At 45.1% G+C, this 10,941-nt stretch overlaps 1 protein-coding gene across 1 annotated transcript in view; it reads left to right on the forward strand.

The window, feature by feature from the left end:
• Positions 1–10,941, forward strand: part of LOC130189951 (trinucleotide repeat-containing gene 6C protein-like) — a 59,518-nt gene that overhangs the window by 23,437 nt on the left and 25,140 nt on the right. The gene's annotated exons all lie outside the window — the stretch shown is intronic.

Genomic DNA, 10,941 nt, shown 5'->3' on the forward strand with positions numbered 1-10,941 from the left:
TTGACTGTATTGTGTCGGCGTGTTTACCCCGATGAGCTTCCTTTTTAAATCCAACACTCTGCTTCCACCGATGTTAGTCACTTTCATTGCGCCACACTTTGTTAGACAAATCACATATTAACATTAAGGAAATACTAAACAGTTTTTGTCATCATTTTTTTTTTGTTTGCATCCCACATTAAGCCTAATTTCAGGGTTTGTTTTCAGGTTGGCTTTGGCACTGACACGGCAGTGTGCAAAGCAGCATTGCTAGATTTACTGCACTGTAAGCATAATACATTACAATGATTATAAGTGTAGTTTAACGGCACACTTCCTGTCAGTGTGGAAAAATGATGCAGAGATACAGCTCTTATGTGATTTAAAGCCAACTAAAATGTTTAGACTCGAGTCCACACTGATTTCAATTGGCTGCTGCCCATACTTTCAATTTCTTTGGCCTTCTGAAAGGAATCTGATCGCTCTGCTCGTTCCCACTGGGCTATTAGTGTGCAGGTCTGGATACAAGTGTGTCTGACATTGGCAATAATAACGGCAAATTCTTTCCAATGTTTTAGCCTAAGTCAGAAGAACATGGTTAAATTCTTCAAGCCTCTGCACGCTCGACAAACACACACACACACACACACACTCTCTCTCTCTCAGACCTCTGTAGCCAGCGGTACTCTTTTAATGAAGTCACCGGTGGCCCCTAAGATCACTAATACTGAACCTGCCTCAAGGTGCTCATTGTGCAGCTGCTTGTGTGCATTTCTATGCAAGTGATGTGTTGATAAAGGATGGCCATGATTTATTTATATTATGGCCATTTACATGTTCTTGTTTCTTTTTGCATGCACACTCAAGATTTTGTTTAGATTGTTGTTTTTTAGGCTATATTTTTGTGTGTGTGAAACACATGTTTGTCCCAAAGGTTTTTTTCCCTTGCAAAGCAATTACAACTATTGTTTTAATAATGTACACAGACACAAAGGTGTAACTTTGAAGACAAAGACTTGCTGTCTCAAACCATTGTTTACATGTCCAGGTTAGAAAGGAAGGCTCACCAGTTTCTGCTGGCTTCTTTGTTGAGTTTCTCTTCCCCTAGTCTTGTTTTTGCAAGTTGTTCCCATATTTACAGGCTCATTTTATAAACACTTTCCTTTCGCAAACCATATTCAACCATTGATTATAAGCTGAGCACCTGAAACCTCCTAATATGATATGTGTTCTCTGTGCTCCACTGTCGGGGGCAGGGGTTCCTCCGGCCTCTGGGCCAGGCACTAAATGTGGCTGCAGGCTAAAGTCACTCAAGAGAAGCAATGCCTCTAAACCCTTGAATTTAAAAAAGAACATGTCTCTCATTTGGGCTTTAAATTAAGCTCCCCTTGCTGAGAGTATTTAACCTATCATGTCCTTATTATTGTCCTAGTCCAGAGATTGTTGTACTGCTTGGTCTTCACCTGGCCCCACTTTTCCCATGGGTCTCTCGGCCCGTTAGTAGCCATTGGCTGGGTTTCCACCTCCTTCCCCTCTTGTTTTGTCTCGAGGGCTTCCCCTCACAGCCGGTTTCATCCCGTCCTCATCGCTTAATGGCCTCAAGCTAGTGGCCCTGTTGTTGTAAAGATTCTGGCAATACGTCATTTAGAGAGTGGACGTTAAACTTACCCCTTCTGCACTGCCTCTACTATATTTACATAAAACATTGGCGTTCAGTAAAAGAAATATCTCAAAATTGAACCAAAAAAACACCCTCACCAGTTCTTGCACTTGTACGTTGTTCATGGTCGTTTGTAGCATCGTAACGTTGAAATGGAAGAAATGGAGTTACAACAGAACCCCATATTTACACTTGGTGACACATTTGCAATGTTGTCTTTTGAACTTACTTTCATCCTAAAGTCAAGACTCGTGTGCTTCATTATCACAGATATGATAATCATTTCCAGATTCTTTTTAGCTGCATTAAGCTGCATCAAAATGTATTTTATGAATTATGAGTCTGGCTTGTGAGTACTGATGAAAAGTTGTTCAGTGCAAACTGTTTGTAAGGGATGAACTCTTGTTTCGAGGACATTTTTCTGACCACTCTGGTGAGGTTACTGTGGCCCAGAGGGACGTCATGTGTTGTTCCTTCACACACTTCCACTTGCACATGCAAACACGAGCGCGTGCACATGGATGTAGTGGCTGCGCAGTTGTAAGAACACACTAGTCTGACCTAGTTGTGTCCACTCGGATATGTGTCTGCCTTGCAGGCCAGCTGGTTGAGTTTAAAGGGTTTGCAAGCACACACACACACACAGCCGCGCACACACGCATGTTTAGTTTATAAGCCGCTGCAGTAATAGCAGGTAGATATCCGAAGCTGGTTGAATGCGCTTCTTTTGAGACATTTATTTTGCTTACTTTCCTCACATTTGCATCAGGAAAAAGAAAAACACACTGATTTTCATTCAAAAGCCGTATTGCATTTAAGTGTGTGATTTATCACGTTCCCGCAGGCCAAACACACGCATCCACAAAGTCTGAAAGGTAACGACCCCCCCACCCCCGCCACCCCATAAATTCAAGGGGCATTCACACACTCCCACGTAACCTCTGCTCCCCGAAACTCCATCTAATTGTCCCAAACACCAGACAGACACCCCCTGTGCCCCCAGTCTCTCCAGCTGACTGGGGACCATTAAGTCGTCCGGAGCAGCCATCCAGACAGGCTCCCAAGTAGCAGGTGCTGGAGTGGGGTGGTGGGGGTTCTCAAGACTGTGGGAACTGCGGCCCAACAGCTGTTTGTTGGTCCTCCAGACAGCGCAAGCAGCCAGAAGGCACTCAGCTGGGTGCTGTTAATAGACTTATCCCTTTCAATTGGGCCCGTTTTGATCAGCAGGTAAAAGCAGTTGGTGTATTTCTGAATTTTTGTGTCTTATTTAAATTGGGTATAAGCTAAGCATGGATGTGGAACAGAGGGTTGCTTTTAAAGCCGTGTTCTGTGAAACATGTAACGTTCTTCAAGTACCTTCTCATGGGTGTTGTGGGTATGCCGCTTCAAACATGGAACCATTAAGATAAAGAAAAAAAAACTTCTACTTAGATCTTGTATGTTTGAAAATCATAATCACAAGAGCACTTGGCCCTAATGAAGCCTGTGAGGTATAGATTGCACGTGTGCACAGGCTGTGACACACACACATGTACACAAGTGAGAGAACCCCCTAGTGGCTTAATTAATCCAGCCTCTGCCGGGGAAACCGGAGAAGTCACCATGGTCTCGCTGTCCTGTTTTTCCTCCTCGGCAGAGGTAAACAGACATGAATAATGAGCTTTTGAAACCCTCCTGTGACCATTCCCTCAGTCTTTCTTTTCCTCCCTGCTTCCGGGGGAAAAAAAGTAAGCCGTCTTTGATACGGGTGGGGAGTGGGGGGCATAAAGCGTCCCTCAAAGGGAGACGGAGAGGGTCTATTTGGGGACAAAAGGCTCTTAAACGTCCCCTCCTGCTCTCACTCTGGTCTAACGTCACCCCGCGGTTTGCTCCGAGGGGAAACTGAGCCGAGTCTTCGGCTCGCAGTCAAACGGAGGATTCCATTTATTGCTGCACCGTTTCTCATAGTCTACTCCTGTTTCCCCTCTCTATCCCCTCCCCCCTGCCTCCTCCCCACCCAAAGCTCTCTCCGTCTTCTGTCACCCTTCCTCTCATTACATTCAAAGGGGAGGAGAGGCATTTAATTATTGGCTACATGCCCATTTCTATGACGGCAGCTCGTCTCGTCAGAAGCTCATCTCCTGCGTATTTCTGTTACTTAGCTGTCGTCCGGGCTCTCTGAAGAGAACAAGTATCTGAACGCATGGACACCAAAAGGTATCCCTGCTCCCTGTTGGAAGCATGAGGAGCCACAGAGGGCCCCATGTTTTTTTTAATTTGTCATTCACAAAGCGTAATAAGCGACTGCCCTCCGAATTGCAACCATAGTGAAAGCAGCACCCCACTAATGACACATGGTTGCAAATGATCGTTGGTAATAATTGTCCCCGTTTCTCTTTGTTGTTGCCCCCACCAACCTCGGCTAAATCACGGCTTTGCCAAGAATCCGCAGACCTTTCTATTGGGAAGTCTGGGGAGCGGGTTAAAAGGGGAGCAATCGGGGCATGTTGAGGTGAAAGGAACAAGAAAGAGAAAAGGGTGTTTTGCATTAGTTCACATGTGTTTCAGGTTTAGAAGGAGACACAATAGCATTAGCATTGATACAGTATAATGCAATCCAATCCAGTAGTCCGGCGACAACTACTCCTTTTGTAGAGCTAATAATGTCCCATTTTTGTTCCCCACGTTGTTTGCACGGCACTCGGTTGCACACACTGCACACGCTATTGATCCAATACACTCCTCAGCAGCTGCAGTGCATTGCTGGGTAGTTAGCTCTCAGACACACTCGGAGGATATCTGTGTCAGCACTTTGAGAGTGGTGCTGGTGCACCTCCCCTCAGATATTCTTCCACACGCTCTCTCTCTCTCTCTCTCTCTCGCTTTTTCTTTTTTTTCTTCTCCTTTTTGTTTTACGGGAGTTTTACGGCTTGAGACTAGGCTTGTTCGCAGTGTCTGTGACAGGAGTGATACAAAAAGATAGCTGCTTTCCAGGCTTTGATTAACTTCTCATGTAACCTATATTTCAACTCTTGAGGAAACAAAATGTGCAAAGAAAGCCGAGACAAAGGAAGAGAGGAAGAAAGAGAGATGGAGATGCACCGGATGGGTGAGTGGTCGACAGAACCAAATGTTCCTGAGGCTGCAGTCTCTGAGCTCCGTGGCTATGTTTCAGGTCTAATAAAATGTCTCTTCTCTTCGTTCGGTACGTAACAGACAGAAGGACAACTTCATGGCCTTTTTAATAACTATCCTGGTTTTTGTTCTTTTTCTTTACACATCGACTGGGTGGCGAACATGCACTGTGAAAAATAGAAGAGTATAAATATTATCCCTCCACGTCAAAAAACACTTCATCAAAAACATCTGAATGTCTTTGACCCATGTGTTCAATGAATACAGTAGTTCATCTCTAGCAATGGAATTCCAAGTGCCTTGAATATCTCCAAAATGATTCCTTAATATGCCTCAGCTTGCTGTATTTTGGGCACCGGGCAGTTTCCGCCTCACAATGATGTGAAACTAGGCCTTTGCCTTGACTCTCAAGCACAATAGTTTGTCTGATGGCAGAGAAAGCGTCCTCACTGGAGGATCACATCTGTTTTGTTTTTAAGTTTCCACAGCTCCTAAATTTCCTCCAAAGCTTTTGGCAACGTCACAACAGTTGTGATGGATCACTTTATGGTGGGGTTTCAATAGCTTTTTTTATGTCTCTTACTGATTGTAGACGGACTGGTGTGTGTGTACGTGCCATCAGTGTGGCGACCCTGAGCGATAAGGCTGCCTGCAGAGTGGAGATAAGTGTCGTCAGGCGAAAATTGCCTTCAAAGGCGTGTTGCGCAGTATCTTAAAGCCACATAGCTGCTTGGCGTGTTTTAATTTTAATTTGTTCAAAGGCGCTCTTCCCTTATCTGACTGGATTGTTTTGACCACTGGGTCTATATCTCGTGATGGTTAACCAATCGGCATTCTGGAAAATGACTGCGACTATCTGACGGAAACTAATAGCCGAGAAATGGAAGGTAAAACGGCTTGATTACCAAACAAGGCAAATATTTTACAAATGCAGCCTGAGCCTTCTAATCAAAGGTTAGTGAGCCACGCTTACTGCAGCTGCTCCGGAGGGTAGCCACACATGTATTATTGTCTGGGAGGATGAAAATGCTTTTCATTGGTTGTGGTTTGGCATCACGATTTGTTCAACGCTCGCATCTCATCTTAAAAAAACAACACCATATCAGGCGTCTATGTTGTGATGGGGAGTGTAACGTTTGCATAAGAATACATAGTATTCACATGCAGTGACAAATAATGCTGCTTCACCGCTGAAACATCCACCTTTACAGAATGTTGGAAAACAACAAAACTGGGACGAATATGTAGCTTTCATGTTCACATTCTCCATTCTGCGAGTCTCTCAGTGAATTTCTCCTTTTTTTTAACGCTTGCCTCGGCATGCGCTCTTTTGTGAGTCCTCGCCGTTCTCATTGGCCGGGCTAGTGGTTGGAATGTTTGCATGCTGGATCGATAACCTCCCTGCTCTCAGCCACTAGCATTAATAAGATCATGGATTAGCTGCCTCCCACTGATTGATTAGCCCTTTACAGCATTGAATCTGTCTATTATTACCTCTCCCCCCCCCCCTCCCTCTCCCCTTGATGAGATGCTCTTGCGGCTAATGAAATTGCCTGTGTGCGTGATGCCATGTTGCTAAGGGAATTGTTGTAAATGCTCTGTTTTGGGTAGTGTGGTGTTGAATTTGTTAATCATGCTTGAAGCCTGTAAGACAAGATTTAGATGCAGTCTTTAGTTCCCTCATTATGATCAAATATTTTGTCTACATGCAAACAAGGGCCGTGAATTATTAGGCACCTCACAATTCATTTCCGTTTCTGATTCAGAGGGCTACAGTGCGATTATGAAACGATTATCAATGTATCTTGATGCATTAAAATGTGTCGATACAATATTTATATTTTCCCACTATCTACTTTAAAAAATCTGCATATCTGTAATGATTCATAATTTTAAAAAGGTGAATTTACCTTTATTATAACAAATAGAATACACCTGTCAACTAGCGGATTATATTTTACAGCATTACAAACAGCACCAACAATCAAATAAATAAGGTAGTAAAAACACAGAAGTCTGCATGCTCTGTATCAGTTGACACAATTTGCTGCTCTTATTCACAAATATGTGATAAAGACTTCTCCTCAAACAAATCCCTATGAGTGTTCAGCTGTATTACAAAAATAATGCTGTCTTGAACATGTGGTAAAACTATACATAGTGATGAAGTGCACGGTTACGGTGCCACTGTATTCACACTACACCCATGTCGTGTGTTACTGCCATCCTCCTCGCTTTCCTCAGACTCCATGGCTTTGGTTTGGTTGTAGAGTCTCGCTCTGTCCATAAAAACTGTTAAGCAGAGCTTGACTGCATGTATCGACTCAACATATATAAACTTGGGAGGACAAAAACACTGGATGCAAGTTTGTAAGAATGGTACTCAAGCGCTTTATTATCTGCAGGTGCATCAGCTTATATAGACCGTGGTCACATGACACACACACCTGAAAAGTATAAACAATAATTTGGAGCACAATCAGTCTCAATTAACACCCCCACTTGATCACACATTATTGACAACCATAAATCATACAAACAAAACAAACAAACATGGAAGCCAACTGCAATTAACTGGCTATACCCCAAACAGGAACATGGAAAAAGTTAGTAGCTTTGCTTTAGTAGCTGGTTTTGTCATTAAGTCAGCTACCATCTGGTCTGTTGGGCAATACTTCAAACATACTTTACAGTCATTAACAGTCGATCTCACAAAATGGTATTTTATATCAATGGGCTTACATCGCTGTCTGCTGACTGGATTCTTGGCTAATGCAATTGTACCTTGGTTATCTTCAAAAAATCGTAGGTACGTCATACAGACAGTCATCAAGATGTTCAAGCAGTTGAGATAAGTACAGACACTCTTGTGTGGTGGCGGCCAACGCCATGTACTCTGCCTCACAGGTTGAAAGTGCTACAGTTGGCTGCTTCTTGGTCTTCCAGGAAATCAAAGGACCGTTCTCACTCAGACTAACACAATAACCAGTTGTACTGCGTCGGTCAGTTGCATCACCTGCCCAATCTGCATCACTGTAAGCAAACAACCTCAGCCCATCACATTTTCTGTAGCACAACTTTTTGTCATCTGTGCCCTTCAAGTATTTCAGTACATACTTAACAGTTGTCCACTGCTCTTCTGTCGGCTCACTGAAATGCTGTGACAGTTTGCTTACAACAAAACTCAGATTAGGTCTGGTGCATGAGGTTAGGTAGATTAGGCTACCCACTGCCTCTCTGTATTTTCTGGGGTCACCTAGCGTCTCATCATCAGTGTAATGCAGTTTTGGTTCACAAGGTGTCGACCTGGGTTTACAATCCTGCATATCAAACCTGTCAAGCATCTTGTCAACATAACTCTGCTGTGACATGGTCACACATCCATTACACTGGGCAAAAGTGATGCCAAGTAAGTTCTTCAGTCTGCCCAAATCTTTCATTTGGAATTTCACAGCAAGCATCTCTTTTACTGTTTTTAAAGCTCCCTCATCACTGGCTGCAATAACCAGGTCATTAACCCAGATCAGTATGATCAGCTTGTCATGTTCCGTTTCTCTCGTATAAACAGTGATCGGCTGGGTTCTGTACAAACATGTTTTCACATAGATAGTCGTGCAACATTTTGTTCCAGTTTCGACCTGATTGTTTAAACCCATATAGTGATTTCTCTAGTCTACACACCATCTTCTCATTTGTCTGAGATTGTACATCATAACCCTCTGGTCGTTCCATGTAAATCTCACAATCAATTGGTGCATGCAAGTAGGCAGTTTTAACATCCATCTGATGTATGGTCAGATCCTCCTGGGCAGCTTTCTGCATCAACACTCTCACACTGGTCAGGTCGGCAGTAGGAGAAAACGTTTCTCCATAGTCTACACCCATCTGTTGACTGTATCCCTTGGCTACATAGCGGGCCTTGTACTTGTCAGATCCATCAACATTGGTTTTGATCGTATACACCCATCTACCCCCCATTGCTTTCTTGCCCTCTGGTAAGGTGGTCAGAGTAAATGTGTTGTTATCCCTCAGTGCCTTCATCTCCTCATCCATTGCATCTACCCACTCTCTTGAGTTGGATGAAGTCACAGCATCTCTGAATGTCTGAGGTATATTACAAACCATCCTGTAGCAATAATCAATATTGATCTGAGCCTGATCACTCTCTATCCCATAGAAGTCTGGCCGCCTCCTCTCTCTAGCAGGGTATCTCCGTGGAGACTGGGATTCTGGCTTGACCTCACCTGTCTGTAGGCCTATCTGACTTGGACCTGGCCTAGCCTCTGGGATGTCATTCTGCTCGGGTTTGTCAGGGTCAGGTCTGGTTGTCCTAGACTGGACACCACTGTCATCGTCGGACAAGTCATCAGTCTGATGTCCCTCAAGGCCTCAACACAGGACATGAACCTCACCAGTCTGTGCTTCATCACCTTCCTGCTGTCAGGGTAGTAGACCATATAGGCTGGACTGTTCCTGTCATAACCAATGAAGATGCCTTTGTCAGACCTTGACTCTAGCTTCTTCCTGTCCTGCCTGTAGGCATAACACACAGTACCAAACTTCTGCATCCTGGAGACATTAGGTCTCCTTCCTGTCAGCATAAAGTAAGGCGTCTCTCTGGTGCGGTTGTTGACACATCTATTCCTCACCACTGCAGCAGTCTGGACCGCATACGGCCATAGCTCCTTGGCTAACTGGCTCTCCAAGAGCATACATCGAGCCATGTCAAAAAGGGTTCTCCAGTTCCGCTCGGCAGTGCCATTCTGGTGTGGCGAGTATGGTGCTGATGTTTCATGTCTGATTCTATTTCTACGCAGTAGGGCTTGGTAACCCTGCCCTGTGAACTCTGTACCATTGTCAGACCTGATACACTTCACTTTCCCATAGGGGGCTGTGTCAGCTAGAAACCTCTCTGTAGCTTCTACAGTGTCACTCTTGTGTTTTAGACAGTACACAAACACTGCACTTGAGTAGTCATCAGTAAAGGAAACTGCATACCTATACCCCTCCTTGGACTCTGGGTCAATGGGGCCTGCCAAGTCAGTGTGAACCAGCTCCAAGGCTGATTTGGCCCTCACATCAGGCTTCCTGTTCCTGCTCTGAATGAACTTGCCCTGAGTACACACTTCACATATCATGGATCTTGACACTTTACCACTGATTGACATTCCATCCACTACATTCTCCAACTTCATGACATCATCAAAATTACAGTGCCCCAAAATCTCGTGCCACGTCTGAATATCATGACAGCTCATACATTGATCGTCACATTCACGGTTTACTGGCACAGTAGGCAAATAGAACAGTCTGTTGTGCTCATGAATGGGGAAGCACGTACCGTCTCTGTACTGCAAGACGTCTCTTCCATCCTTGAAGATCACCGTTGCTCCACTGGAAGTTGCAGCTCTCACGGAGAAGATGTCTTGGGGATACGAGGGGATGTACAGCGCCTGCTTCAGTGTGGCACTGAGGCGCCGCCCCCTGCTGTCGACCAGACACACCTCTGCGTTTCCTCTGCGCTCCGCGACCCCCGTGCAGCTTGTGCCATCGGCCAGCTCCACGTAGTGCTTCTCGGACTGGAATCGGTCATCGAAGCTCTTGAACTTAGTCAGGTCAGTGATGATATGCGACGTCGCACCGGTATCCACCAGCAGGCCCTTTCTCGTGACACCGCTCCCAGGCTCGCTGGTCACAAGCTTGAACACAAAGGTGTTGTCATCCGTCTCCTCGGACACTCCACGCGCGTTGTCTTGCTGCCGCTGTCGCCATCCTCCTCGCCGTGTGGTACTCTCGCCCTGGCTGTACCACTGTTGACCACGCTGACAGTCTCTTATCTTGTGACCTCTCTGGCCACAACGGAAACACACAATGTCCTCGCTCTCGGCGCCTGCTGGGGCAGCTCTTCTTGGATGCGCACGGGCCCCCATGACATTCTCGTCGGCCTCAGCTGTGCGCATACTTTCAGTGCTCTCATAACTGCGCAACTTAGTCTTGAACTCCGCAAAAGAGTCATCACTTTGAGTGACAAAAACGGAAAAAGGCTTAAATGATTCTGGCAGCCCCTTCAAAATCATTGCAACCAATAGTCCATCGCTTAAGATCTCTCCAGCATTACGCAGTGCTGTGATTGAAGTCTCGGCGCGTATGACATAATCAGTCACACTCTCACTACTCATCTTTTGCAA

Source organism: Pseudoliparis swirei, chromosome 24, assembly GCF_029220125.1.
Source record: "Pseudoliparis swirei isolate HS2019 ecotype Mariana Trench chromosome 24, NWPU_hadal_v1, whole genome shotgun sequence".
NCBI classification, from domain to species: domain Eukaryota; kingdom Metazoa; phylum Chordata; class Actinopteri; order Perciformes; family Liparidae; genus Pseudoliparis; species Pseudoliparis swirei.